Source organism: Rattus norvegicus, chromosome X, assembly GCF_021556685.1.
Source record: "Rattus norvegicus strain SHRSP/BbbUtx chromosome X, alternate assembly SHRSP_T2T, whole genome shotgun sequence".
Lineage (NCBI taxonomy): Eukaryota > Metazoa > Chordata > Mammalia > Rodentia > Muridae > Rattus > Rattus norvegicus.
Genome location: NC_141554.1, coordinates 53,875,085 through 53,900,190, shown reverse-complemented (window position 1 = coordinate 53,900,190; position 25,106 = coordinate 53,875,085).

The following is a 25,106-nucleotide window of genomic DNA, read 5'->3' as shown; positions in this document are numbered from 1 at the left end:
GGGCAGGCTCTGAATGGGTTTTCCTTCTCCCTCTATTCTAAACTTTGCCTCCCTATCCCCTCCCAAGGCTATTCTTGTTCTCCTTTTAAAGAAGGAGTGACATATTCACATTTTGGTCATCCTTCTTGAGATTCATGTGTTCTATGGATCTAGGGTAATTCAAGCATTGGGGCTAATAGCCACTTATCAATGAATGCATACCATGTGTTTTTCTGTGATGGGGTTACCTCACTCAGGATAATATTTTCTAGTTCCATCCATTTGCCTATGAAGTTCATAAAGTCACTGTTTTTGATAGCTGAGTAATAGTCCATTGTGTAGATGTACCACTTTCCCTGTATCCATTCCTTTGTTGAAGGGCATCTGGGTACTTTCCAGCTTCTGGCTATTATAAATAAGCCTGCTATGAACATAGTGGAGCACGTGTCTTTGTTATATGTTGGGGCACCTTTTGGGTACATGCCTAAGAGAAGTATAACTGGATCCTCGGGTAGTTCTATGTCCAATTTCCTGAGGAACCTACAGACTGATTTCCAGAATGGGTAAAACAGTCTGCAATCCCACCAACAATGGAGGAGTGTTCCTCTTTCTCCACGTCCTTGCCAGCATTTGCTGTCACCTGAGTTTTTGAACTTAGCCATTCTCACCGGTGTGAGGTGTAATCTCAGGGTTGCTTTGATTTGCATTTCCCTTATGACTAAAGATATTGAACATTTCTTTAGGTGTTTCTCAGCCATTTGGCATTCCTCAGCTGTGAATTTTTTGTTTATCTCTGAACCCCATTTTTTAATAGGGTTAATTGTCTCCCTGCGGTCTAACTTCTTGAGTTCTTTGTATATTTTGTCTATAAGTCCTCTACCTGTTGTAGGATTGGTAAAGATCTTTCTCCAATCTGTTGGTTGCCATTTTGTCCTAACAACAGTGTCCTTTGCCTTATAGAAGCTGTGCAGTTTTATGAGATCCCATTTGTCTATTCTTGATCTTAGAGCATAAGCCATTGGTGTTTTGCTCAGGAAATTTTCTCCAGTGCCCATGTTTTAGAGATGCTTTCCCACTTTTTCTTCTATTAGTTTAAGTGTATCTGGTTTGATGAGGAGGTCCTTGATCCACTTGGACTTAAGCTTTGTACTGGGTGATAAGCATGGCTGGATTTGCATTCTTCTTCATGCTGACCTCCAGTTGAACCAGCAAAATTTGCTGAAAATGCTATCTTTTTTTCCATTGGATGGTTTTGGATCCTTTGTCAAAAAATCAAGAGGCCATAGGTGTGTGGCTTCATTTCTGGATCTTCAATTCTATTCCACTGTTCTATCTGTGGGCAGTTTTTATAAATATTGTTCAGGGATAGTGATTCCACCGGAAGTCCTTTTATTGTTGAGGATAGTTTTAGCTATCCTGTGATTTTTGTAATTCCAGATGAATTTGCAAATTGTTCTGTCTAACTCTCTGAAGAATTAAATTGGTATTTTGATTGAGATTGCATTGAATCTGTAGATCACTTTTGGTAAAATGGCCATTTTTACAATATTAATCCTGCCAATCCATGAGTATGGGAGATCTTTCCATCTTCTGAGATCTTCTTCAATTTCTTTCTTCAGAGGCTTGAAGTTCTTATAATACAGATCTTTCACTTATTTGGTTAACATCACACCTAGGTATTTTATATTATTTGTGACTATTATGAAGGGTGTCGTTTCCCTAATTTCTTTCTCGGATTGTTTCTCTTTTGTGTAGAGGAAGGCTACTGATTTATTTGAAATAATTTTTACCCAGCCACTTTGCTGAAGGTGTTTATCAGGTTTAGTAGTTCTCTGGTGGAACTTTTGGGATCACTTAAATATAGTATCATATCATCTGCAAATAGTGATATTTTGACATCTTCTGTATCCCTTTGATCTCCATTTGTGGTCTGATTGCTCTGGATAGAACTTCAAGAACTATATTGAATAAGTAGGGAGCAAGTGGGCAACCTTGTCTAGTCCCTGATTTTAGTGGGATTGGTTCAAGTTTCTCTCCATTTAGTTTAATGTTAGCTACTGGTTTGCTGTATATGACTTTTACTGTGTTTAGGTATGGGCCTTGAATTCCTATTCTTTCCAAGACTTTTATCATGAAGGGGTGTTGAATGTTGTCAAATGCTTTCTCAGCATCTAGTAAAATGATCATGTGGTTTTGTTATTTCAATTTGTTTATATAATGAATTACTTTTATTGTTTTCTGTATATTAAACCATCCCTGCATTCCTGTGACAAAGCCTACTTGATCATGGTGGATGATTGTTTTGGTGTGCTCTTGGATTCGGCTTGCCAGAATTTTATTGAGTATCTTTGCCTCAATATTCATAAGGGAAATTGCTTATTTCTTTGTATGTCTTTGTATTATTTAGGTATAAATGTAATTGTGGCTTAATAGAAGAAATTTGTTAGTAATCCATATGTTTCAATTTCATGGAATGGTTTGGATTGTATTGGTATGAGGTCTTTTATTAAGTTTTGATAGAATTCTGTACTGAACACTTCTGGACCTGAGTTCTTCTTGGTTGGGAGACTTTTAATGACTGCTTCTATTTCTTTAGAAGTTATGGGGTTGTTTAAATGGTTTAAGTGTTCCTGTTTTAACTTCGGTACCTGGTATCTGTCTAGGAAATTGTTCACTTCCTCCAGATTTTCAAGTTTTGTTGAATATCAGCTTTTGTAGTAGGATCTGATGATTTATTAAATTTCCTCTAGCTCTGTTATTGTGTCTCCCTTTACATTTCTGATTTTGTTATTGTGGACACACTCTCTGTCTTCTGGTTTGTCTGGCATAGGGTTTATCTATCTTGTTGATTTTCTCAATGAACCAGCTTTTGGTTCTCTTGATTCTTTGTATAGTCCTTTTTGTTTCTACTTGGTTGATTTCAGCTCTGAGTTTATTTCCTGCCTTCTACTCCCCCTGGGTGTGTTTCCTTCTTTTTTGTTCTAGAGCTTTTAGCTGTGCTGTTAAACTGCAAATATATACTTTCTCTTGTTGCTTTCTGAAGGCACTCAGAGCTATGGGTGTTCCTCTTAGCACAGCTTTCATTGTGTCACAAAAGTTTGTGTATGTTGTACCTTCATTTTCATGAAATTCTAAGAAGTCTTTAATTTCTTTCTTTATTTCTTCCTTGACCAGGTTATCATTGAGTAGAGCATTGTTCAACTTCCATGTATATATGGGCGTTCTTTCTTTATTGTTATTGAAAATCAGCTTTAGCCCTGGATGGTCTGATAGGACGCATGGGATTATATCTATCCTTCTGTATCTATTGAGGCCTGTTTTATGACCAATTATATGGTCAATTTTGGAGAAAGTACCATGAGGTGGTGAGAAGAAGGTATATCCTTTGTTTTAGGATAGAATGTTCTATAACTATCTGTTATATCCATTTGGTTCATGACTTCTCTTAGTTTGTCTATGTCTCTGTTTAATATCTGTTTCCATGATCTGTCCATTGATGAGAGTGGGGTGTTGACATCTCCTACTATTATTGTGTGAGGTGCAATGTGTGCTTTGAGCTTTAGTAAGGTTTCTTTTATGTATGTAGGGGCCCTTGTATTTGGAGCCTAGATATTTAGGATTGAGAGTTCATCTTGGTGGATTTTTCCTTTGATGAATATGAAGTGTCCTTCCTTATCTTTTTTGATGAATTTTCATTGAAAATCGATTTTATTCGATATTAGAATGGCTACTCCACCTTGCTTCTTCAGACCGTTTGCTTGGTAAGTTGTTTACCAGCCTTTTACTCTGAGGTAGTGTCTGTCCTTGTCCCTGTGGTGTGTTTCCCATAGTCAGCAAAATGTTGGGTCCTCATTGAGTATCCAGTTTGTTAATCTGTTTCTTTTTACTGGGGAATTTAGTCCATTGATGTTGAGAGATATTAAAATAATGATTGTTGATTCCTGTTATCCACGTTTGGGTGTGAGATTATGTTTGTGTGCTCACTTCTCTTTGTTTTGTTTCAAAACGATTAGTCTCTTGCTTTTTCTAGGGTGTAGTTTTCTTCCTTGCTTTGGGCTTTACCATTTATTATCCTTTGTAGGGCTGGTGTGGTAGAAAGATACTGTGTAAATTTGGTTTTGTCATGGAATATCTTGGTTTCTCCATCTATGTGAATTGAGAGTTTTGCTTGTTACAGTAATCTGGGCTAGCATTTATGTTCTCTAAAGGTCTGTATGACCTCTGTCCAGGATCTTCTGGCTTTCATTGTCTGTGATGAGAGGTCTGGTATAATTCTCATAGGTCTGTCTTTATATGTTACTTTACCTTTTTCCCTTACTGCTTTTAATATTCTTTCTTTGTTTTGTGCATTTGGTGTTTTGACTATTATGTGGCAGAAGGAGTTTCTTTTCTGGTCCAATCTATTTGGAATTCTGTAGGCTTCCTTTATGTTTATGGGCATATCTTTCTTTAGGTTAGGGAAGTTTTCTTCTATGATTTTGTTGAAGATATTTACGGTCCTTTGAGTTGGGAATCTTCACTCTCTTCTATACCTATTATCCTTAGGTTTGATCTTCTCATTGTGTCCTGGATTTCCTGTATGTTTTGGGCCAGTAGCTTTTTCTGTTTTACATTATCTTTATCAGTTGTGTGGATGATTTCTATGGAATCTTCTGCTCCTGAGATTCTCTCATTTATTGCTTGCATTCTGTTTTTGATGCTTGTATCTGTGGCTCCTTGTCTCTTCCTTTGGTTTTGTATATCCAGGGTTGTCTCCCTTTGTGCTTTCTTTATTGCTTCTATTTCCATTTTCTATTCCTTCACCTGTTTGATTGTGTTTTCCTGGAATTCTTTCAGGGATTTTTGCATTTCCTTTCTATAGGCTTCTGCTTGTTTATTTGTGTTTTCCTGCATATCTCTAAGGGAGTTCTTTATGTATCTCTTGAAGTCCTCCATCATCATGATGAAATTTGATTTTAAATCTAGATCTTGCTTTTCTGGTGTGTTTGGATAATCAGTGTTTGCTTTGGTGGGAGAATTGTGCTCCAATGATCCCATGTAGTCTTGGTTTCTGTTGCTTGGGTTCCTGCGCTTGCCTCTTGCCATCATGTTGTCTCTAGTGTTTCCTTGTTCTGCTATTTCTGACAGTGGTTAGACTGTCCTATAGGTCTGTGTGTCAGGAATGCTGTAGACCTGTTTTCCTGTACTATTTCAGCCAGTTATGGGAACAGAGTGTTCTGCTTTCAGGCGTGTAGTCGTTCCTGTCTACTGCTCTTCAGGTGCTCCTCTAGTAGTGTGTCCTGAGTCTACCATTCAGGTCAGTTGGACCAGTAAAGTTGGTCTTACCTTTGCTCTTGGGCCTGAATTCGCTCCTCAGAGCCAGATTTCAGCTCTCTTTGAGGGCACCAACCAGAAGGGCCTGCCCAGCCTTCCCTCAGGACACTATGCACAAGGGGCGCAGATCGCCCTAGACATTTTCCTCTAGAGTCAGAAATGTGGGGAGAGAGTAGTCTCCTCTGGCTTTCCAGGAGTGTCTGCCACTCTGAAGGTCTAGCTCTTCCTCCTGCTGGATTTGGGTGCAGGGAGCAGGTTGATCAGGTCCCTTCAGATCTGGCAGGTGTCTGCACCGCAGTGTTGAGTGCCCCTATCTTCCTGTTCCCAGAGGCCCTATACAGTTTCCTCTTGGGCCAAGGATGTGGGCATGGGTGGGCAGTACTGGTGTTCTATCCTGCCCTGCAGTCTCAGGAATGCCCACCTGTCTGGGAGGTAAGCTCTCTCTCCCAAGGTGTTTGGGAGCAGGGAGCTGTGGGCAAGGATCAGGGAGGTTCAAGCCCCTGCTAGAAACTGGATGTGCCTGGTCCGGGAGGAATTTTGCCTTTGTGTGTCCTGAGTCCACCAGGCAGGTCACTTGGAGCAGAGAAGTTGGTCTTACCTCTGGTCTCGGGCCTGGAATCGCTTCTCAGAGCAGGGTTTCAGCTCTCTGTGAGCGCAGCAACCAGAAAGACCTGCCCCACCTTCGCTCAGGACCCTGTGCACATGGGGCCCAGATGGCTCTAGTTGTTTTCCACTAGAGTCAGAAATGTGGGTAGAGAGTAGTCTCCTCTGGCTTCCCAGGTGTGTCTGCCTCTCTGAAGTTCTAGGTTTCCCTCCCATGGGATTTGGGTGCAGGGAGCTGTTTGACCGGGTCCCCTCAGATCCGGGCAGTGTCTGGACTGCCAGGGCCAAGTTTTATTGATTCACTTATCCAAGGGCAGCTTCTTTCTTCCTGCTCACCTTCTTCTCTCTCTTCGAGGTATTCTCATCTTATCAGCAAGCTGTGCTATCTTAAACCCTGCCTATATCTCCTCTGCCGAGCTATTGACTCTCAGCATCTTTGTACACAAATAAAAAAATAATTTGGGAGCTAGGTCACACAGTGTCACTTGGGTTTATATGCAGATTCTCTTGTCTCTGGGGCAACCAGGCTTTGGGAGCCCTCCCTTAGCATTACAATACACAGCATAGGATTAAACCTCAACATATTTCTGGCCTCTTTATCAAAATCCTGGACCAGTTGACTTTAACACATAATTCTACTACATTTACAAAGAAGAGTTTGTGTGAAAACTCTTCAAATCATTCCATTAAATAGAGATAGAAAGGGATTGTCCCAATTCATTTTATGAGAACGTAATAGTGAGAGAGATACAACAAAGAAAGAGAATATTTTCATTGGCTTTGAAATTGTCCTACATGAGTGGTTGTGACATATATTTTTCCTAGAAAATAAAGTACAAGTTATGAATCTACCATTTTGGTTCATTTAGATTAAGAATCTGCACTATATTAGGGTAAGAAGTTTTGGTGTTTTTTGTTTGTTTTATTCTCGTTTTGGTTTTGTTTTCTTTTTGATATAAATATGTAAATAATATTGTATGGATTAAACATGTTGGAGTATAAATATTTATTTCCAATATATTTGCAGTAGATAGATGCAAAAATTAAAGGAGTAGGCTGTCTACGTCAGCATTTACAGAAGTTAATTTTCTGACAACTTATTCAGACCCATAAAAAATAAATTTATAATATATTTGTAATGCATGTAATACACCTCAAATTCACTAACATAAATATAAATATAGCATTAGAACATTTGCACACAAATAATATAATATCTCTGTATATTTGGGCAAAAGCACTGGATTTCTAGTTTTGCGTAGAAGTCTTAGTGAAACATGTTAGTCTTTCACTATTTTCTTACCCTAAGCAACTTAAATGTCAGTGTGATATACATATTGTAGTGTCTCTTAAAGATCACCTTTCTGTGAAGAAATGATGCAGAAAAAGTATTTATTTATTTATTTTTGTGTGTTATATGTCCTATGGAGAAAATGAAGTTCATAAAGAAATTGTAAAATGAATTTGATTAAGTGACATTATTAATATTAATATCAAGATTCATCAAACCAACTTGGAGTAAACATTTCAATTTTTGTAAACTTGTGAGATTGACCTATTTTTCATTATTATATTTTCTGTATCTTATGGAGCAAATATAGTCTACAAGAAATAGAGCACAGTTCAGCAGATGACTCAGGGAAAAAAAAGCACTTGATGTGCAAGTTTGATGACCTGAATTCAAAAATGGAAAATATTAAAAAGTGTAAAGAGAGGGCCAGCTCAACAATATAACCCCTGACTTCTGTCTGGTGGCTCATTTTCAACACATTTGCATATACACAAATACACAACAATATATTAAGCAAAACCAAAGTAGGAAAGCACTATTTTATGGAGTCAAAGATGATCTTAGAGGTAGTTTTAAATCAGCAGTTACTTGGGGGTTACAATGTTGTATTGGATCTATTTATGTGGAGCATCTATGCTTTCTTCAGAATTCTATAGTTGTTTCTTCTATTTTTTTCTGTTGCTGAGATAATTGTGCGTATTTGCCTCCATGAGTAAAAACTACAGTTTGTGATGGAGTTTCAGATCATAAAGCACATGAAATGTAAGATGGTAACATGAGTTATGCCTTGCTTTTATGATCTTTACTTCAACTATACTGATTCTGTTTTTTCATGTACTCAACACTTATGTTGTTACTTGATATTCTGCTTTGTGGATGTTCCTTTCTGCTACCAACACACAGAATTTAGGTAAACATTTATAACTATGTAACATAAAAATATGAAAAAGAATATGAAAAGGGTAGAAAAGCTAGAAATTGAGATCTAATCTAGAATTTCCAAGCATTTTTACAGGTAGATTTCAAAAATCCTACAAAACAGTTGTTCTTTGTACTTTTTCTTTTTGCAGCATAGTAAAAAGGATTGTCTATAGTACTAATGTCTTACTTTTTAATGTTGGATTGTAAGAAATAAATTAATTGTGCCTTTAGTCTCAAAAGTTTATCAACTGATAAGAAACATATAATAACAATTATATTTATGGAAGTGTATTTCCAAAAGCTTATTTAGTTTAATTCTTGTGATAAGGTTATGATCACTAAAATATAAATTAAACAAATTCATTGTGAAACTTTTATCCCTCTTGAATATGAGCTAAACTGAAATAATCACTTTTACTAGAAACATATGATATAAATAGTTTACTGTTAAGTGATATTTAATCATTATTGCCAAATTGATTGAAATTAGCAATAGCTAGATTTGGAAAACATACTTTAATATATGTGAGTGGTAACACTTCCTGATGATGTAAAAAGAAGAAAAACCTTACTTTCAATGGATTGCATTAACTGAAAGCCCGTGTCATATGGAATAAAGACAGGAAAAAAAGAAACAAGATATTGATCATATACAGTCATAGTCAAAATCTAATTCAAATTCAAATTCATTTTCTCTGTCTCTGTTTCTGTCTCTATCTCACTCTCACACACACACTCATACAAGCAACAATATAAACAATATACCCTGCATGTATATTGGAAGTTTAAGCTATCCATGATATAGTGAAACACATTTCATTATAATTTACATATAACCCATTTACATGGATTTTATTCTATCCTATTTTCTATATTCTATCATATTTTTCTAAATTAACTTATATAAAACATATTTGTTATTCTTACATTTGCCTATAGTCATGCTTACTACTGACAAACACTACCAGGGGAAATTTATAGTTCATAACTAGAATATTTGAAATATATTTAGTTATGATGTGAAATAGGTGCTTGAATATATACATTAGTAAGATAATAAAATTAATAACTTCTTTAAAATAAAAATTACCATTGAGGTAAGATAAAACCAAATGTCACACAATCTTAAAATATTGTATGGATCACTGTTTGAAGAATTCTTATGAAGTAGTTGTGATCTTGATTTTATTTAGTGTTTTTACTAACAATTTGTCAAAATGAAACACTTAATGTTTTAAGTTATGAGAAATTAAGAAAGAGTTGAAAATTGTTTAGAATATAAACTAAGAAATTATAAAAATTATCAGGCATTCTATAAGTAAAATAGAATATACAAAGAATATATTTAATAATACGTATATATATGTATATATATATATATTTGTATATACATATCTACATGTACATATATCTATATTTATTTGAAAAAGGGGCAGAAAATATGAAAAAGAGCATGTGAGGAGGGCTTAGAAGGAGGAAAGAAAAATAATATAATTCTATTAAAATCTCAAAAATAAAACAAGTAATAAAATGGTCCTGAAAAGCTCTTACATAAACATAATTCAAAATGATAATTTAATAATTGAATTCTGGGAGTGGGTTCAGATTTTATGGAGGTTAATAGAAAGAATATAAAATACATGGGTTGATTGAAATATTTTAATCTAGCAAAAGGATATCTAGTACACATGTGCAATATAGAAATGTAAAATCTGAACTCTTAGTACATTATTAATAGAAATACATTCTTTTTGTTATTAAAAACTTATTTATTAAAATACACAATGAGCTCCTTTAAAGAAAAGTTTAAAGAAAAACACTGATATGTGTGTGTGTGTGTGTGTGTGTGTGTGTGTGTGTGTGTGTGTGTGTTTGTATTGGGATTTTTCTGTTTTCATTATTTGTATTTTATTTACTTACAATCCAAATGTTGACTACCTCACTATCCCCCTATCCCCATTCCCAGAGTTTTCAGTCCTTCCCTCTTCCCTTTACTTTTGAGAGGGTGCTCCCTCACCCATTTCCTGATGTACCAACCCATCCCCACCTTACCATTAAAGCATCCCTCTTCCCAGGGCATCAGGTCCATATGGGATTAGGCACATCCACTCCCACTGATGACAGACAATATAGTCCTCTGCTGCACATGTGTCAGGAAACACAGACTAGCTCGTATGTGTGGTATGATTGGTGGTTTAGTCACTAGGAGCACAGCATATATGTGCTATGATTGTTGGTTTAGTGTCTGGTAGCACCCATGTGTCTAGTCAGCTGATACTATTGTTTTCTATTGGGTTACTATCCCTCTGCTCCTTCAATCTTTCCCCTAACTCATCCATAGGGATTCATAGTCCTGTGGTTGGCTGAATCTGACACAGTAAGGTGCTGTAAGAGCCTAGCAGAGGGAAGCCATGCTAGGCTTCTCTCTGGAAGCACAACACAGCATCAGTAATAGTGTCAGGGTTTGGTGCCTGCCCATGGGATAGATCCCAAGTTGGGTGGGTAACTGGATGGCTCTTATATTTTCTTTAGACAGGAGTAATTCTTTGTCAAAAGTCTTGAAGATGGATGGGTGGCCAGATCTCTGAACTGGGGGTCATGTCTATCTACTGAAGATGGTCTCTTCAGGTTCATCTGCCCAATACTGGGCATTTAAGCAACATCACCCCCATTGAGTCCTGGGAGTCTCTTATATCTAAGGTCTCTGGGAATTTATAGAGGATGTTCCCCACCTCCAGTCTTCACAGGTACATATCTCAATTTTCTTCATCCTCTGTGCTTATATTCTCTCCTACATACCTGATTCCATTCTCTTTTCTGTTCCCCTCTCTCTGCCAGGTACCTCAATTATGCTGCCTCCCAGGATTTTCTTTCCCCTTCTAAGTGGGATTGAAACACCTTCACTTCGGAGTCCCTACTTGTCAAGCTTCATATGATCTGTAAGTTGTATCTTGGGTATTCTATACTTTTTAGCTAATATCCACTTATCAGTAATTACATACCATACATGTCTTTTGGGTTCTGGGTTACATCTCTCGGGATGATATTTTCTAGTTCCATCCTTTTGGCTACAAATTTCATGATGCCCTTGTTTTTTAAAAGCTTCATAATATTGCATTATGTAAATTTACCACATTTTCTGTGTTCATTCTTCAGCTGAGGGATATCTGGGTTGATTCCAGCTTCTGGCTATGACAGAAAAGGCTGGTGTGAACATAGTGGAGCACATGTCCTTGAGATATTGTGCAGGATCTTTTGGGAATATGATATGGAACCATATAGCTAGGTGTTTACCTAAACTTCTATCTAATTTTCTGGAGAACCACAAAATTTATTTCCAGAGTGGTTGGATCTGTTAGTAATCCCACCAGTAATGGAAGACTGGTCATATTTCTCTATATCCTAGCCAGTTAGCATGTGCTGTCACTTGAGTTTTTAATCTTAGCCATTCTGATTGCTGTAAGGTAGAATCTCAGGGACATTTTAACTTGCATTTGCTTGATGACTAAGGATGTTGAACATATTTTAAGGGTTTCTCAGTCATTTGAATTCCTCTATTGTGAATTTTCTGATTATCTCTGTACCCCATTCCGTTATTTGTTTTTCTTTTTTGGAGTGATGATTTCTTTATATTTTTGGTATTAGTCCTGTACTGTATATAGAGTTAGTAAATATCTTTCCAAATCCCCAGGTTGCTGTTTTGTCCTATTGACTGTGTCCTTTGCCTTATAGAATCTTTCCAGTTTCATAAGGCCACATTTGTTAATTGTTTATCTTAGAGCATGAGACATTGGTGCCCTTTTCAGGAAAATTTCCCCTTTGCTAATGCATTTGATGCTATTTCCCACTTTCCCTGCCATTAAATTCAGTGTTTCTGATTTTATGTTGTGGCCCTTCCTCCAGTTGGGTTAGAGCTTTGTAAAAGGTATTTGCATTCTTCAATAAACATACCACCATTTAGACCAGCACCATTTGATAAAGATGTTTCTTTTTACAAGGTGTGGTGTCTGCTTCTTTATAAAAAAATCAAGTGTCCATAGGTGAATAGGTTTATTTCTGGGTCTTCAATTATATTCCATTGATCTAACGTTCCTTTTAGGAACTGATAACATTTTTTTTCATTATTGGTCTATGGTACATCCTGAGAGCTGGGATGGTAATTCTGAAGAAGTTCTCTTATTGCTAAGAATTTTTTTTAATCCTGTTTTTTTGTCATTATGAAACTAAGAATCATTCTTTACATGTCTGTGAAAACTCTTTTGGAATTTTGATGGAAATTGCATTGAATCTGTACATTGCTTTTGGTAAGATTTAGTAAGGATTGCTTTGTTCATACTATCTATCCATGAGCATGGGAGATACTTTCATCTTCTGAGGTCTTCTTTGATTCATGGATTTGAACTTCTATCCATGCAGATCTTTCACTCGCTTGGTTAGAGTTACACCAACATACTTTACATTATTTGTGGCTATGATGAAGAATTTTGATTTCATAACTTTTTCCCAACCTGTTTATCATTTGTATAAGGTTACTGATTTTTTTGAATCTACTTCAGATACTTGGAATCAAGATTTATATTTTCTCCCAAATACTGACCACATCAATTGTGTCATTTCTGTATGACTCCATTTTTGCAGAAATTTTAACATTTTGTAAAGAGTCCATAATAATATTTCCTGTCATTTCAACTCCTTTCTATTAAATATGGTAAAATACTTGCCTGTTTTTTCTCTCTAAGACATTTAACTTTATTTATAATAGTATATAAGCAATTAAACTAAAGAATATCATTTAATATTTAATTCCTAAGTGATGTTTTATACTAAAGCTACCCATTTACTATCTATTTAAAATCAATATCATATCACCAAGTAATCAACATTTTCAGCAGGTTGCTGTTAGACATATTGGCCTTTTTAAACTGAAAGTAAAAATGATTATAACACAGATTTTCCTAACAATATATAACCTATATCCACAGTTTAACCAAGTATGATAAATACCGTAGCCTATATCCACAGTTTAACAAGTATGATAAATACCTATGTCTTTGTTCGAGCAGAAATGCCATATATCTATAACCATTGAAAGATCTGCAGTGAGGAGGGTAAAATTCAAATAAAATATACTGAAAAATCAGTCTATTAACAAATATTTCGCATCTGCCTTTTTTCTTTAAATTAGGTATTGATATTTATGTAGTGCTTTTCTAAAATCCATGTACGAGAAAGCAGATCTTATTTGTGTGATTCTCTACTTTTTGAATACGTATTATATACACATATACTTAGGAAAATATTAAGGAAATAATAACAGCTTATAAAATATTAAAGTCTTGGAAAGATAAGGAATCCAAGGTCCATAACTAAACTTAGTAATAGCAATATACAGCAAACCAGTAGCCAACATCAAACTAAATGGAGAGAAACTTGAAGCAATCCCACTTAAATCTGGTACTAGATAATGCTGCCCACTCTCTCCCTACATATTTAATATAGTACTTGAAAACCTAGCCAGAGCAAGTAAACAACAAAAAGAGGTCAAAAGGAATACAAATTGAAAAATAAGAAGTCAAAATATTGCTATATGTAGATGATATGATAGTATAATTAAGTCACCCCCAAAATTCCATCAGAGAATTCCTATAGCTGAAGAACAATTTCATCAAAGTAGCTGGATATAAAATTAACTAAAACAAATCAGTAGACCTCCCTACTCCAAGGATAAACAGGCTGAGAAAAAAATTAGGGAAATGACACATTTTACAATAGACACAAATAATATAAAATAACTTGGTGTGACTCTAACCAAGCAAGTGAAAGATATGTATGACAAGATCTTCAAGTCTCTGAAGAAAAAAAGTTTACAGATCTCAGAAGATGTAAAGATCTCCCATGATCATGGATTTGCAGGATTAATATAATACAAGTGACCATCTCGCTGAAGAAAACCTAGACAGTCAATTCAATCACTATCAAAATTCCAACTCAATTCTTCATAGATAGAAAGAGCAATTTTCAAGTTCGTTTGGAATAAGAAAAAAACCCAGGATAGCAAAAACTATTCTCAACAATAAAAGAACTTCTGGGGGAATCGCCAGATCTCAAGATGTATTGTAGAGCAATCGTGACATTGATACTGCATGGTATTGGTACAGACACAGGCAGGTAGATAATTGGAATAAAATTGAAGACATAGGCAGTCACTCTTGCTGATGACAAGAAGTGCTTGCTTATAGGAACCAGATATGGATGTCTCCTGAGAGGCACGCCAGAACCTTACAGATGAGGATGCTTGCAGCTAACCATCAAACTGAGCATAGGGCCCCAGTGGAGGAGTTAAAGATAGGCCTGAAGGAGCTGAAGTGGTTTGCAACCCCATAGGAACAACAACAGGTTCAATCAACCAGAACACTCCAGAGCTCCCAGGGACCAAACCACCAGCCAAAGAGTACACATGGAGGGAACCATGCCTCCAGCTGCATATATAGCAGAGGATGGCATTGTCTGGAATCAATAGCAGGAGAAATCCTTGGTCCTGTGAAGGCTTATTTCCCCAGTGTAGGGGAATGCCAGGTGTTGAGATGGGCAGTGGGTGAGTGTGAGGGGGAGCATCCTCATAGAAGTAGGTTGAGGGTTGAGGGGGATTCAAGAGGAGGAAAGGGGATAACATTTGAAATGTAAATACATAAAATAAAGTTCATGAGTGTAAAACAAGCAAACAAATTTGGGAATATGATACTTTTCATATAATCTCATTAAAATAACAATTTGATTGCACATTTAGTGTCATCGATTCATATTTCTAATTATAATCTGCAATTATCATGATTTAACTTGATGTTCAGGGTTTTTCTGATTTGGATTCTGTATCTTTTTGACATATTTGTAATTTAAAATCTTTTCTCAAACTTTTGTAGAAAAAATAGTGTCAATGGTCTTCTTATATTTTTCTGATTTACAAAGATGTCATACCTTACTTTGATAAATACACACAACTTTTAAATGATGAGGTACTATTTTATCTTTAGTAGTGTAAATGTTATGATATGCTAATATTTCTAGCCATATTATGAATCTAAAATAAAATTTAATTTTCTAAATTTCTTGTATTAAAAACTTTTGCTTAAATGAGAGGTGGGAATAAAAACAAGAGAAAAAATATCTCCTTCTGCGATGGTCTAGGAATTATATTTATCATTGTGCTCTCTCAGTTTTAATAGAAGTTTCAGAATAAGTGGGACACATCTGCAAATAATAAGTTATTTGTAGCAAGCAGTGAGGCATAGGATAATGGAAAATAATGTGGCTCAGGAAAGATATTAAAGGGAGGAAAAATATTTTGTCATTCTGTAAAATGTCAGAAGTATTGAAGAAGGAACAAAGTGGTCAAAGTGATGATAACTAAGTTAGATGAGAAGCCAGTGAGAAGTAATGATTATATCAGAAGAAAAACATTCAATCTGATGTTATTTTTAGAAGTAAAAATTTAAAAATGGAGAATAAATGTCAATACTTTTTATGCTCTCTGAGGAAAAGTTGTTATATAAGTATGGCTTGTTTTACTTCTTTCCATATGACAGAATATTACTGCAAAAAATACCTTTAGCAGAAATGAAATCTTTGAATAGGATTTGGAGGTCAAATTTGCATTTCATATCAAACTTTGGATGAATCAGCTACTTTGAATAAATAAAATCCTAATTTCTGAAATAAATTTAGGTGGTTATGTTTTATTGGATTTTGAATAAAAATATCATTCATTGAACTAAGTATCCAGATATTCACTCTGTAGAAAATATTGTGCCCAAAATTTAAATAAATATATAGATTATAAATTGTAAAGCAATTTTATACTTTTGATAAGAGACAGTTGTAAATATTATCTAAAAGTGATATTTCAATGCTTAAATAAATTGGAGAGTTGCTAATTAAGCAACCTGCTACATGCATAACCTCATACACTCATCAATTTTAGTGGTAACAGCACTTACATTAAGCAATTATACAACATATGGTTGTCGTACTGACAGTACTAAACACAGAGTTTTGTGCTCCTTATTTCTTCAATGTAATTTATTCTCCAACTGTCTAATACATTCCTGTTTGCTCTCGTGACTTACAAGTGTTGGCATTACCTGTGATCCATATACTATCATAAGTAACTTTTTTCTGGGCTTGACTTACTTAAGTTCCTTCATTGATCTGTCATATTTTGTATCATTTTAAATTCCATCATGAGTGTGAATCATATTTTATTTATCTAACATTCTGCTGCCAAAAACAAGATAATTCTACACTTTAGTAATAGAGACTGGGTTTTGTGGCTGCATATGGGATAAATTCCCAGGTGACAGGCTCAGGATGACCTTCCCTTCAGTCTCTGTTCCACTCTTTGTTCCTGTATTTCCTATAGACAAGAGCATATCTGAGTTAAATATTTGGTAAAGGTAGATGGCCTCATGCACCAAATGGAGGCCTTGCATAAGATATGAGTCTGGCCTCTACAGGTTCTCCCTCCTCTTTGGCATTTCAGCTAATCTCATCCTTTTTGGGGCCTTGGGGCCTCTGGGTTTCCTAGCATCTGGGACTTGCTGATGGCTACTTCGAGTTTACAATCCCCTAAAGCCACATAGTTCTGTTCAAACTACTGAGACTCTGTATATCATGCCTGTATTCTCTCATACCTGAACCTGTACCTGTTTTCTCCATCTGCCTCCTTCCTCCCAATTCTCTCCCATATGCTACTTCCCCAGAGTAATTTCTTTCTCTTTCTAAGAAGGACATTTACATTTTGGTCTTTCTTCCTTGTTGAGCTCCACATAGTCTGTTAATTGTATTTTGGGTATTCTGAGCTTATGTGTGAATATCTACTTATCAGTGAGTACATACCATGTTTGTTATTTTGTGACTTGGTTACCTCACTCAGGATAATTTCTACGTATGTGCATTTGCCTAAGAATTTCATGTTATCATTGTTTTAAATAGCTGAGTAGTACTCCATGGTATAAATGGTTCACAGTTTCTGTATCAATCCAGTCCACCACTAAAGGACATCTGGGTATTTTCCAGCTTCTGTCTATTACAAATAATGTTTCTATGAACACAGTGAAGCATGTGTCCTTGTTATATGTTGGAGCATCGTTTGGGTCTATGCTCAGGTGGTATAGCTGAATTCCCAGGTCCTATGTCCAATTTTCTGAGGAAGAGCCAGATTGATTTCCAGAGTGGTTGAACCAGCTTGCAATACAACCAACAATGGAGGAGTGTTCCTGTTTCTCAACATCCTTGCCAGCATCTGCTGTCACCTGAGTATTTTATCTTAGCAATTCTGACTGGCGTGAGGTGAAATCTCAGGGGTGTTTTGATTTGCATTTCACTGGTGACTAAGGATGTTGAACTTTTTTTTTTTAGGTGCTTCCAAGCCATTCGATATTCCTCACTTGATGATTCCTTCTTTTTTTTAGCTCTGTACCCATTTTATAATGGATTATTTGGTTCTCTAGAGTGTTGAGTTCTTTGTATATATTAGATATTAGCCCTCTATCAGGTGTAGGATTGGTAAAGATTTTTTCCCATGACAGTGTACTTTGCCTTAGAGAAACATTGCAATTTTATGATGTCCCATTTGTAGATTCTGGATCTTAGAATATAAGCCTTTAGTATTCTGCTCAGGAAAATTTCCCATGTGCCTATGTGTTTAACACTCTTTCCCACTATCTTTTCTCTTTGTTTCACTGTATCTTGTTTTATGTGAAGATCTTCAATCCACTTGGACTAGAGTTCTGTATAATGAGATAATGATCAGTCAATTTGCATTCATCTACTGCTAAACTCCAATTGAACCAACACCATTTGTTCCAAATGCTGTCATTTTTTGACTGAATGCTTTTAGCTCCTTTGACAAAGATCAAGTGACTATAGGTATGGGTTCATTTCTGGATCTTCAATTATATTCCAATTATATAACTGCTTGTCTGTATCAATACCATGCAGTCTTTATCAAAAGTGTTCTGTATGCAGTTTGAGGTCAGGGATGGTGATTCCCCCAGAAGTTCTTATATTGCTGAAAATACTTTTTGATATCCTAGGTTTTTGTTATTCCAAATGAATTTGCAAATTGTTCTTTCTAACTCTATGAAAAATTGAGTTGAAATTTTGATGGCAATTGCATTGAATCTGTTGATAGCTTTTGCAAGATGACCATTTTTACTGTATTAATTCTGCCAATACAAGAGCATGGGAGACCTTTCAGTCTTCTGAGATATTCAATTTCTTTCTTCAGAGACTTGAAGTTCTTGTCATAGAGATCTTATACTTGCTTGGTTATTTGTGTCTATTTTGAAGGTGTTATTTTCCTAATTTCTTTCTCAGACTCTTTATCCTTTGAGTAGAGGAAGACTACTGATTTGATTAAGTTAATTTGATATCCAGCCACTTTGCTGAAGTTGTTTATCAGGTTTAGGATTTTTTGGTGGGTGCTTTAGGGTCATTTAATTATACTACCTTATAATCTGCAAATAGTGTTATTTTGACTTTTCCTTATCAATTTGTTTCCCTTTGACCTATTTTTGTTGCATAATTGTTCTGGCTAGAATTTCAAGTATTATATTGAATATATAAGGAGAGAGTGGGCAGCCTTACCTAGTCCCTGATTTTAGTGAGGTTGCTTCTTGTTTCTCTCCATTTTTTTAATACTGGCTACTAGTTTGCTGTATATTACTTTTACTTTGTTTAAGTGTGGGCATTGAATTCCTGATTTTTCCAATGCTTATATCATGAAGGGATATTGAATATTGTCAAAAAGTTTCTCAGCATCTAATGAGATGATTGATTCTGCGTTTATTTTCTTTGTTTGTTTATACAGCAAGTTATGTTGATGGATTTGCATGTATTGACCAATCCCTGCATCCCTGGAATGAAGTCTACTCTGTCATGGCAAATGATCATTTTGATGTGTTCCTTGATTCAGTTTGCCAGAAATTCCTTCCATATTTTTGCATGTGTATTGATAAGGGAAATTTTCTGAAGTTTACTTTCTTTGTACGGTCTTTATTTGGTTTAGGTGTAAGCATAATTGTGGCTTTAAAGCACAAATTAGGCAGTGTTCCTTCTGGTTCAATTTTGTAGTATAGTTTGAAGAGTATTGATATTAAATCTTCTTTGAAGGTCTAATAGAATTCTGCCCTAAAATCATTTTATTCTTGGCTTTTTTTTATTGTTAGACTTTTAATGACTGCTTCTGTTTCTTTATGGGCTATTGGAAAGTTTAAATGGTTTATCTGATTCTGATTTAACTTTGGTACCTGGTATCTGTCTAAAAAATTGTCCATTTCCTCCAAATTTTCCAGATTTTTGAGTATATGCTTTTTAGTATGATCTGATATTTTTGAATAACTTAAGTATTTTCTCTTATGCCTTCCTTTTCATTTCTGATTTTGTTAATTTGAATACTATTTCTGTGACATCTGGTTAGCCAAGCTAAGGGTTTATCTATAGTTTTGATTTTATCAAAGTTCCAGATCCTAGTTTTGTTGATTCTTTGTATAGTTATTTTTGTTTCTCCTTGGTTGATTTCAGCCCTGAGTTTGATTGTTTCCTGTTGTCTACCCCTCTTGTGAATACTTGCTTCTTTAATTTCTAGAGCCTTCAGGTGTGCTGTCAAGCTGTTAGTGTATGATCTCTCCAGTTTCCTTTAGGAGACAGCCAGAATTGTGGTTTTTACTTTTATTTCTGCTTTCATTGTGTCCTATAAGTTTGGGTATGTTGTGTCTTCATTTTGAATACATTTTAAAAAGTCTTTAACTTCTTTCCCTTATTTCTTCCTTGACTAAGTATTTTTTAGCTTCCAAATGCATGTGGGCTTTTTGTTGTTTTTGTTGTTATTGAAGATGAGCCTCAGTCTGCGGTGATCTGGCAGGCTGCATGGAATTATTTCAGTCTTCTCTCATCGGCTAAGGCCTGTTTTGTGACCAAATATATGGTCAATTTTTGAGAAGGTAGAATGAAGTGCTGAGAAGAAGGTGTATTCTTTTGTTTTAGGATGAGATTTTCTATAGATATCTGTTAAAACCATTTGGTTAATAACTGTAAAAATCACTGTGTCTCTGTTTAGTTTCTGTTTCTATGATCTGTCCCTTGATGAAAAAGGGGTGTTTACGTATCCAACTATTATTGTGTGAGGTGCAATGTATGGTTTGAGCTTTAGTACATTCCTTCTATGAATGTGGGTGGCCTGGTGTTTGTAGCATAGATGTTCAGAATTGAGAATTCATCTTGGTAGATCTTTCCTTTGATGAGTATGCAGTGTCCTTCTTAATCTTTTTTGATAATTTTGGTTGAATTTCAAATTTATTCAGTATTAGAATGGCTAATCCAGCTTCTTTGTTGGGATTTCTGTCTTTCGTGCAGAGGGAGGGCAGATGGGAAAATAGGGAATCTGGAAAGGGGGTAACATTTGAAATGTAAATATATAAAATATCCAACAAATAAAGAAAAAGAATGTAAGCAGAAAAAAAATTTTCTATACTTTAACTCTTGTCAGTAATGCTGTATACTAAACACTCGTTACATATTGATATCCTTTCAGCATCTACCAACTTATGGGATTACTAAATCCACTTGTGGTTTTACACTTATCCTTTAGAAGAATTTGCATACTGTTCTTCTGTAATAGACATGATTTCCATTAAAACCAACTGTGTAAATTCTTAGCTACACAATTTCTTATTTTGTTTAAATGTCTTTGTCTACATTTTATGAACTTCTAGTATCACTTATTGTTTTTGTTGTAATTTATCATGTAGAAAATAATATACTGAATATGGGATAATAAATACAATTTAGATATATTTCTTTACACTAAAAATGCATCTAAAGATAGTATTTAGTTAGCATGTAAGTTTCATTTTGTTAACTACCTATCTCTCCCATAAACAACAAAATCTTTCACATCCTCTGGGTCATATGGCTTATCATTTAGAGGAATTTTAACTTTTAATATAAAATAAGTTTTTGGATATTTAAATCAAATTATTTTAAGAGTTAGAGAAAACCTCAAAATATATTAACCTCTACACTCAATTAATGTCCTTAAATTTTCTAAAACAAAAACTATTTTCAACTTCTGCCTTCAACTTATTACATGTTAATTAGAAATAGTATTTAGATATTTAGATATAAGGCGTATTGGTACAATTAGGGAAGATATCATTTCTCTGACCTTAAATATTTAGCATTTCTTGTCCTTTTAATATTTTACTTAATTATTTTATTTATTTACATTTCAAATATTTCCTCTCCAAGTTTCCCTGCCAGAGTTCTTCACCCCTCCTCCCTCCCCTTTGCCTCTGAGAGGGTGCTCTCACACCCAGGCATATACATGCCCTTCACCCTATAGCATCTCCTTTCTTTAGGGCTTAAATTCTCTACAAGATTTACAGGATTAGACACGTGTTTTCCCATTGAGGCAAGAGAAAATGGACCTTTGCTACATATGTAAAGGTGGATGCAGACCTCCACATGTACTTTGTGTGTGTGTGTGTGTGTGTGTGTGTGTGTGTGTGTGTGTGTGTGTGTTCTGTGTTTTATTTTCTGAGATTTCCCAGGGGTCTGGTTTAATTGATACTGTTGATATTCCTATGGTGTTGCTATCCCCTTCAACTTCTTCAGTCATTTTCATAACTTTCCATAGAAGTCCCCAACCTCCATCCATTAGTTGGCTATAAATATCTGCATCTATCCCAGTCAGCTTCTTTTAGAGCCTATCACAGGTCAGTCATGGTAGGCAACTATCTGCAAGCACAACATACAATCTGTAATAGTGTCAGGATTAATGTAAATATGTAAATATGTTTATGGCCAGCCCATTGAGATTAGAATCTTGTTTCAATCCCCATCCCACCTGAAGGGAGAGTGATGTTTCTTTCCTCCACTAGCAGCAATTAGTTGCCTTTAGCTCCTCATCTACATAAAACTATTCTCCATTCATGTTCTCATGTTAACTAATATGTTTTGAAATTCTTCAATTAATGCGGTATTTGCAGTGTCATCTATTTATTATGAATTTTCTGATTTCCATTTCCTTCCCATTGTATAAATATTCATTATTCATTTATCGGAGTATAAATATTTAGGTGATTCCAATTCCTAGCTATATAAATATAGTGTCAGTAAACATGGAGTATCTCTAGAATAAAATAATGAGACCCTGAGTTTTTCAAAAGAATAATATAGCTTGGCTATACAGTTAATCTGTTTTTAGAATTCGGTTTTCTGACAAGAATTTGGTAGTCTTTTATGTCTTGGATCATCTGCAAAAATGGATCATTCACTTTACTCTTTTCTTTTCTTTTTTTGTGTATTAACTTGAGTACTTCTTCTTTACATATCAATTGTTATTCGCTTTCCCAGTTTCTGGGCCACCATACACCTAAGCCCTCCCCCTCCCCTTCTATATGGGTGTTCCCCTCCTAATCCTCCCCCCTACATTACCACCCTTGCCCCAATCACGTTCACTGGGGGTTCAGTCTTAGCAGAACCAAGGGCTTCCCCTTCTATTGGAGCTCTTACTAGGCTATTCACTGCTACCTATGAGGTTGGAACCCAGGGTCAGTCCATGTACAGTCTTTGTGTAGTGGCTTAGTTCTTGGAAGCTCTGGTCCGTTGGCATTGTTGTTCATATGGGGTCTCGAGCCCCTTCAAACTCATCCAGTCCTTTCTCTGATTCCTTCAACGGGGGTCCCATTTTCAGTTCAGTGGTTTGATGCTGGTATTCGCCTATGAATTTGCTCTATTCTGGGTGTGTCTCCCAGGAGAGATCTACATCTGGTTCCTGTCAGCCTGCACTTCTTTGCTTCACCCAACTTATCAAATTGGGTGGCTGTATATGTATGGGCCACATGTGGGGCAGGCTCTGTTTTAATCTTTGCCTCCTTATTCACTGTCAAGAGTATTCTTGTTCCCCTTTTAAAGAAGGAGTGAAGCATTTGCATTTTGATCATCTGTCTTGAGTTTTATGTGTTCTGTGCATCTAGGGCAATTCAAGCATTTGGGCTAATAGCCACTTATCAATGAGTACATGCCATGTGTGTTTTTCTGTGATAGGGTTACCTCACTCAGGATGATATCTTCCAGTTCCCTCCATTGGCCTATGAATTTCATAAAGATATTGTTTTTGATAGCTGAGTAATATTCCATTGTGTATAAGTACCAAATTTTCTGTATCCATTCCTCTGTTGAAAGGCATTTGGGTTCATTCCAGCTTGTGGATCTTATAAATAATGCTGCTATGAACATAGTGGAGCACATGTCTTTGTTATATATTGGGGCATCTTTTGGGTATAGGCCCAAGAGAGGTATAGATGGGACCTCAGATAGTTCAATGTCCAATTTTCTGAGGAACCTCTAGACTGATTTCCAGAATGGTTGTACCAGTCTTCAATCCCACCAACAATGGAGGAGTGTTCCACTTTCTCCACATCCTAGCCAGCATTTGATGTGACCTGAGTTTTTGAACTTAGCCATTCTCCCTGGTGTGAGGTGAAATCTCAGGGTTGTTTTGATTTACATTTCCCTTATGACTAAAGATGTTGAACATTTCTTTAAGTGTTTCTCAGTCATTCGGCATTCCTCAGCTCTGAATTCTTTTTTAGCTCTGAATGCCATTTTTAATAGGTTTTTTGTCACACTCCGGTCTAACTTCTTGAGTTCTTTGTATATTTTGGATATAAGGCCTCTATCTCTTGGAGGATTGCTAAAGATCTTTTCCCAATCTGATCATGGCCATTTTGTCCGAACCTCAGTGTCCTTTGCCTTACAGAAGCTTTTCAGTTTTATGAGACCCCATTTGTCGATTCTTGATCTTAAAGCATAAGACATTGGTGTTCTGTTCAGGAAATTTTCTCCAGTCCCCATGTGTTCAAGATGCTTCCCCACTTTTAGTTTGAGTGTATCTGGTTTGCCGTGGAGGTCTTTGATTCCCTTGGACTTAAGCTTTGTACAGGGTGATAAGCATGGATCGATCTGCATTCTTCTACATGTTGACCTCCAGGTGAACCAGCACCATTTGCTGAAAATGCTATCTTTTTTCTATAGGATTGTTTTGGCTCCTTTGTGAAAAATCAAGTGACCATAGGTGTGTGGGTTCATTTCTGGGTCTTCAATTCTATTCCATTGATCTGTCTGTCTCTGTACCATACCATGCAGTTTTCATCACTATTGCTCTGTAATACTGCTTGAGTTCAGGGATAGTGATTCCCCCTGAAGTCCTTTTATTGTTGAGGATAGTTTTAGCTATCCTGGGTTTTTCATTATTCTAGATGAATTTGCACATTGTTCTGTCTAACTCTTTGAAGAATTGGATTGGTATTTTGATGGGAATTGTACTGAATCTGTAAATCGCTTTTGGTAAAATGGAATTTCTTCTTATATCAATCCTGCCAATTCAGGAGCATGGAGATATTTCCATCTTCTGAGGTCTTCTTCAATTTCTTTCTTCAGAGGCTTAAAGTTCTTTTTTTTTTTTTAAATTAACTTGAGTATTTCTTATTTACATTTCAAGTGTTATTCCCTTTCCTGGTTTCTGGGCAAACATCCCCCTAATCCCTCCCCTTCACCTTTTTTATGGGTGTTCCCCTCCCCATCCTCCCCCCATTGCTGCCCTCCCCCAAAATCTAGTTCACTGTGGGTTCAGTCTTAACAGGACCCAGGGCTTCCCCTTCCACTGGTGCTCTTACTAGGATATTCATTGCTTCCTATGAGGTCAGAGTCCAGGGTCAGTCCATGTATAGTCTTTAGGTAGTGGCTTAGTCGCTGGAAGCACTGGTGCTTGGCATTGTTGTTCAAAAGGGGTCTCGAGCCCCTACGAGCTCTTCCTGTTAATCTCTGATTCTTTCAATGTGGTACCATTCTCAGTTCAGTGGTTTGCTGCTGGCATTTTCCTCTGAATTTGTTGTATTTTGGCTGTGTCTCTCAGGAGAGATCTACATCCGGTTCCTGT